A 6,026-nucleotide genomic window follows, 5' to 3' on the forward strand; every position below is an offset into this window, starting at 1 on the left:
ATGAAGTTAAAATGGAGCATACAGTTGATGGTTTGACATCTTTAAATTAAAAAAAAAAATTTAATGTTTATTTATTTTTGAGAGAGAGACAGAGCATGAGTGGTGGAGGGGCAGAAAGAGAGAGAGACACAGAATTCAAAGCAGGTTCCAAGTTGTCAGCACAGAGCCTGACACAGGGCTCAACCTCACGAACTGTGAGATCATGACCTGAACCAAAGTCGGACACGTAACCAACTGAGCCACCCAGTTGCCCCAACATATTTAAAATTTTTTAACGTTTTTATTTATTTTTGAGAGAGAGAGAGAGAGAGGCAGAGTGTGAGTGGGGGAGGGGCAGAGAGAGAGACACACACACACAGAATCAAAAGAGGCTCCAGGCTCTGAGCTGTCGGCACAGAGCCCAATGCAGGACTCGAACTCATGAACTGCAAGATCATGACCTGAGCACAAGTGGGACGCTTAACGGACTAAGCCACCCATCTGCCCTTATGGTTTGACATATTTAAGTAGAGAGCTTAGTACATAAAATAATGGTGCATCACACAACCGAAGGTATTTTAGATGGGATGCAATACAGTGGAAGTATCTTTAAGAAAGAATTTTGTATCTTATAAACTGATCAGATATTTAGGGTTGGAAAATGCCAACTATTCACACGTTGTATACCCCTGTGAATTCTAAACAGTTTGCGAGATAGTCCCTGATATTAAAAGGCAGAAATAAATACTAGCTTTGGTCCTGGTATTGCTTGATTGGACAATGTAACTTGTTCCCATAATAAATAAAATAGGGTTCTATTTTCCCTATACTACACAAGCTATGCTTCCCTTAGAAAGAGCGTAAGTGAAACTTTAGAGGTGTTATTAATCCTTTCATAGAATGTAGCTGGAAAGTCTCACAAATTATTTTCTTTAAAAAAAAATGTTTATTTTCAAAGAGAGAGAGCAGGGGAGGGGCAGAGAGCGAGGGAGAGAGCCAAGCAGGCTCCACACTGTCAGCATAGAGCCTGGAGCCCAATCAATTTCATTGACCATGAGATCATGACCCGAACCAAAATCCAGAGTCAGAGTGGAGCCATCCAGGCACCCCCTCATGGGAATTAAACTCTAAGACAAAATGAGCTTAATTTTACTAAAGTAGGTTTCCTTTCCAAGCACATTGTTTTACATTAGAATGGGGGAAGTACCACTACAGCAGGTACCCAGTTTGAGGTGACTGAATGGACTCCCACAGCTCCACGACTTACACTTACAGAAGACTCCAATAAAGACAAATGCTACCACATAGCCTGAGAAAAAATAAAACAGGTAAACCTCAAGGTGCTCCGCAACATGCGGGCACAGATTCCAGGGACCTTTTTCAGTCACAGCACACTGTCTCTAAATCATAAGCCACCAACATACATGTGAAGTGTCTCAGTTTCCGGGAAATCAAGGCACAAGTTTACTCAGGGGTCTTTATACTCACTGGTCACACAACCAGAAGCAGCCTTTGTAAAGGGGGTAGATCCTCTTCCTCTGTTTTCAATAAGCGATGTAGGCTAGGTGGTAATGCCCACCCTGAGCGGTACAGTACAGCATGAGACAAAAGTCAGAAAGGCTCATGTTTGGGGCGCCTGGGTGGCTCAGTCGGTTAAGCGTCCGACTTCGGCTCAGGTCATGATCTCATGGTTTGCAGGTTCAAGCCCCGCGTCGGGCTCTGTGCTGACAGCTCAGAGCCTGGAGCCTGCTTTGGATTCTGTGTCTCCCTCTCTCTCTGCCCCTCCCCTGCTCTCTCTCTCTCTCTCTCTCTCTCTCAAAATAAATAAACATTAAAAAAAATTAAAAAAAAAAAAAAAAAAAAGAAAGGCTCACGTTAATCCCAGGGATGCTGACAGACTTTCTATCCCAAACCCAGGCACTGCTAGTCTTGCACATGGGGAAAGTTTGCAAATCTTGAGGGTGTGAAGGGTCATAATGGCATGTCAACTACAATGTGACATTATGGTTAGCAAAATAAATACTACTGTTCTACTGTGTACATTCCCAAAGGATTTGTTCTGGAATGACTGGAAGCTCTCCATTGTCTTGAGTGTAAAGCCTGGGAAGTTGAGGAGAGCACTATTCTCTTGAAGACAAAGATTCTTACCTGTGATCCCAGAAGCATTTCAGTGAATCAAGAGTCTTCACCATCTTGTCCTTCCAGAGCTCCCACCCCAAACCACTTTCCAACAGGAAAGTCAGCAGGATAAGTGCTTCCCAACTTTGCCTGGCCATGTTCAAAATATTAAAAGGGGAAGAATCTATTCACTACCAAGGTGGAAAATTTGTGGTTCATCACTCATCGTTGCTCGCTCGTCAGTCAAACTGTATTTGCAGGGAAGGAACTGCGATCAGATACCAACCAAAGTACAGCAAAGACTACTCTCACTTCTCTCTCAAATTTTAATTCCAAACCTAGACTTTCATCAAAACATTTACAGCATCTACAGGATCTTGTGAGATTGAAGGTTACATAAACTACCTCTTTCTTGACAAACCCATTGGCAATGTCATTTGACTCAATTCTTTCACTATGACGTGAGACTAGGAGCTAGTGATAGAATTGCGGACCCCATGGCTTCTCTCTCAACTAGCCATGGTTTGCCTGGGGTGCAAGGGAAGTGTAACAGTGACAGAAGACTACTTTGAGCTACAGAATCTTTATCTTTTTCACCTTGTGCTGACTGTCAGCATTGTGGGGGCTCGTGCAAAAACATGTCAAGCCCATATTAAAAAAGAATAAAGCTTTGCATTTATTCTCACGACATGGTACGGGCCCCTCCGAGTTTACTTCCCCATCCTATCGTAACAGGTAACGGCCCTAAAATTGGCAGTGGCTTTTCAGAACTGGCATGTTGAAGAAATATCTGTAGAGGACTTATCTGGCGATGGTCTCCTTGCGGACCCTTGTTACTGCGTGGATTCAGGTCCTCTTGGTATTTTTACATCAAGACTTGCCCTCTACTGAGCATCAGATTATATAAACCCAAGGATCACTGGTTTATCTCAAAATTCCTCAATCAGAAAAATAATCTTGATGAATGGAAGGCATATATTGATGCTGGATAGTGGGAATTAAGAATTTTATTTGTGGGGCGCCTGGGTGGCTCAGTTGGTTAGGTGATGAACTTCGGCTCAGGTCATGATCTCACAGATCGAAAGTTCGAGCCCTGCATCGGGCTCTGTGCTGATGGCTCAGAGCCTAGAGCCTACTTCAGATTCTGTGTCTCCTCCTCTCTCTACCCCTCCCCTGCTCATGCTCTGTGTCTCTCTGTCTCTCAATAATAAATAAATGTTAAAAAAATTTTTTTTTAAGAATTTTTTTATGTGACTCAAGTTTTTTTTTTTTTTAATGAAAGATAAAAGCAAGGAACACATGGTCCCAGAAAGCTGTAAAAAACAGAAGGCAGAAGGCAGAGGTATACACTTGACATTACTGACTAGCCCTACATTCCTTAAGCTGGATATCCAGGTTGGCTCACCTGTGTGACTGAGGCTACCCCCAGTGTACATGGGTTTTAGAAGACGTTGCAAAATGCTCTTAAAATCACTGACTTGTCCTGTAATCCAGCAATTTAGCCATGAGGTCCCTGGTTTTGTCAGTGTTAAGTACACGTTTCCAACACCTATCAGACCCTCTGATTTAAATGCTATAGTTTCTAGGGCCTACAGGCCTATGCACAATTGCATTTCCACTCTTTCTGTCGTTTTCATTTTTCATACCCCCATTATTTCAGTCCCCGTAGAGGGCTGTGAAAGTCATTAGGGCTGGCCGTTCACAAGTCTTTCTCCTCTGGGACACACACAGAACAACTGTGCTTCTCCGCGTATTTGAAGTTACATATCACCATGAGGTAGGCTTGGTTGACGAATCAGCAGAAGCCTTAGCCAGTTTGTACTCTTCTATCTTCTGGTTCCATCTCTCCTAGGAACCAGTAATATTCCAGGGAGGAGTCCTATCCAGGGGTCCCGAGTGAGGACAATGATGATGTGGAGCAGAAGTCCCAGGCGACCCACAGGCACATGGAATACGAGTGAGAAGTTGATCTTTGTTGTTTTAAGCCACAGATATTTTGGGGTTGGTTTTATTTTATTTTTTTTTTTAATTTTTTTTTTTCAACGTTTTTTTATTTATTTTTGGGACAGAGAGAGACAGAGCATGAACGGGGGAGGGGCAGAGAGAGAGGGAGACACAGAATCGGAAACAGGCTCCAGGCTCCGAGCCATCAGCCCAGAGCCTGACGCGGGGCTCGAACTCACGGACCGCGAGATCGTGACCTGGCTGAAGTCGGACGCTTAACCAACTGCGCCACCCAGGCGCCCCTTGGGGTTGGTTTTATTATAACATAATGCAACACGCTCACTCAGTCTGGAAATCCTATTAAGAAATTCATTGGGGCGCCTGGGTGGCTCAATTGGTGAAGCGTCTGACTCTTGATTTCACTTCACGGCAGGATCTCATGGTTCGTGAATTTGAGCCCCACTTCGGGCTCTGCACGCACAGTGTGGAGCCTGCTTGGGATTCTCTCTCTCCCTCTCTCAAAATAAATAAATAAACATTAAAATAAATAAATAAATTCATTTGTAGCTCTCTATGGACTTAAAAAAAAGTCCAATCTCCTTGACATGCTATGCAAGGACCTTGTATTATTATCTATTGTGTAACCAAAAAGCATCCCGATCGGGTTTCTATAATCCTAACAGGCCAGTCCTAAAATTCACACAGGAGACAAACTGCCAAAAAATATTTCAAGCAATTCTAACACAGAAATATGATGGGGGTTTTGCTCTACTTGATAACAAACAAGATTTACTCTAAATGAATAGTAATTAATATATTGCAGTATCAAGTACAGGGATAGAGACAGATTACAAATTGTGAAAGACAGCTCAGAAATTGATCTATACACATGGAAATTGGATATGGATATCTGAGATGGCATTACAAGTCAGTGCAAAAAGGGGTATGATTCAGAGTTAGTTAAAATCAAGGTTAAGGGTACTGTCCTCAATTCAGCCACCAGCTATAACTTCAGGGGTTCCCAGGGCCACTCTCACCTTTTAACCAATTGGCTACAAATTTAGGAGTTCCCATATCCACCCTCAGATAAGAAAGACTTACAGGGGTGCCTGGGTGGTTCAGTCGGTGATGCGGTTAAGCGACCAACTGTTGACTTTGGCTCAGGTTATGATCTCAAGATTCATGAGTTTGAGTCCCCGGTAGGGCTCCATGCTGATAGTGCAGAATTTGCTTGGGATTCCCTCTCTCTCAAAAATAAATAAACTTGAAAAAAAGAGAGACTTACAGAACACCAAAAGTCCTATTCTTATTCTAGTTTTATAATAGCATAAAGGTACAAATAAGAACAACCCAAAAGAGACACATAGAGAAAAGTCTGTAAGGTTGTAAACCTAAATCTTCCATCACCCTTCAAGATGCATCACCCACCGGGCACTGAGAAATGACATACTGAAAAGAGTATTGCCAACCAGGGAATTTCCCCTGAGCTTCCTGTCCAGAGGTCTAATTTGGGTTTTATTACACAGACATGATCGATTTGGGGTCAAACTCAATCTCTAGTCTCTACTACCTCCTGGAGGTCAGAATGATATCGTATGGCTCAAGGCCTCAATCTTCTAATCACATGGTTGGTTTTTCTGGCTGGCCAGCTCCTGAGGTGAGTCATCTCCTCAGCAGAAACTACCTTGTGGTTTGGGGGCCCTTCATGTATAAAAAGACACCCCTATCACTCAGGAAATTCTAAGGGTTTAGAGATTACCTCTTAGGAACCTGGGACAAAGGCTAGCCAAACCCCTTATGGCGGTTATTTTTAAAACAGTCCAATGATAATTAGTTATCCTATGGAAAAAGTAAATTAAGGTGTCTACTTGACACCCTACACAAATCAATGCTTCATGTATTAAGACTAAAAAACAACAAACTGATTTGACACAGGGCCAGACAGTATTTTAGAATTTTCAGGCCACATACAACCTCCATATATT

At 42.7% G+C, this 6,026-nt stretch overlaps 1 protein-coding gene across 1 annotated transcript in view; it reads right to left on the reverse strand.

The window, feature by feature from the left end:
• Positions 1 to 6,026, reverse strand: part of ZNF613 (zinc finger protein 613) — a 77,025-nt gene that overhangs the window by 43,776 nt on the left and 27,223 nt on the right. The gene's annotated exons all lie outside the window — the stretch shown is intronic.

The sequence above is a fragment of the Neofelis nebulosa genome, chromosome 17 (assembly GCF_028018385.1).
Source record: "Neofelis nebulosa isolate mNeoNeb1 chromosome 17, mNeoNeb1.pri, whole genome shotgun sequence".
In the NCBI taxonomy this organism is placed as follows: Eukaryota; Metazoa; Chordata; class Mammalia; order Carnivora; family Felidae; genus Neofelis; species Neofelis nebulosa.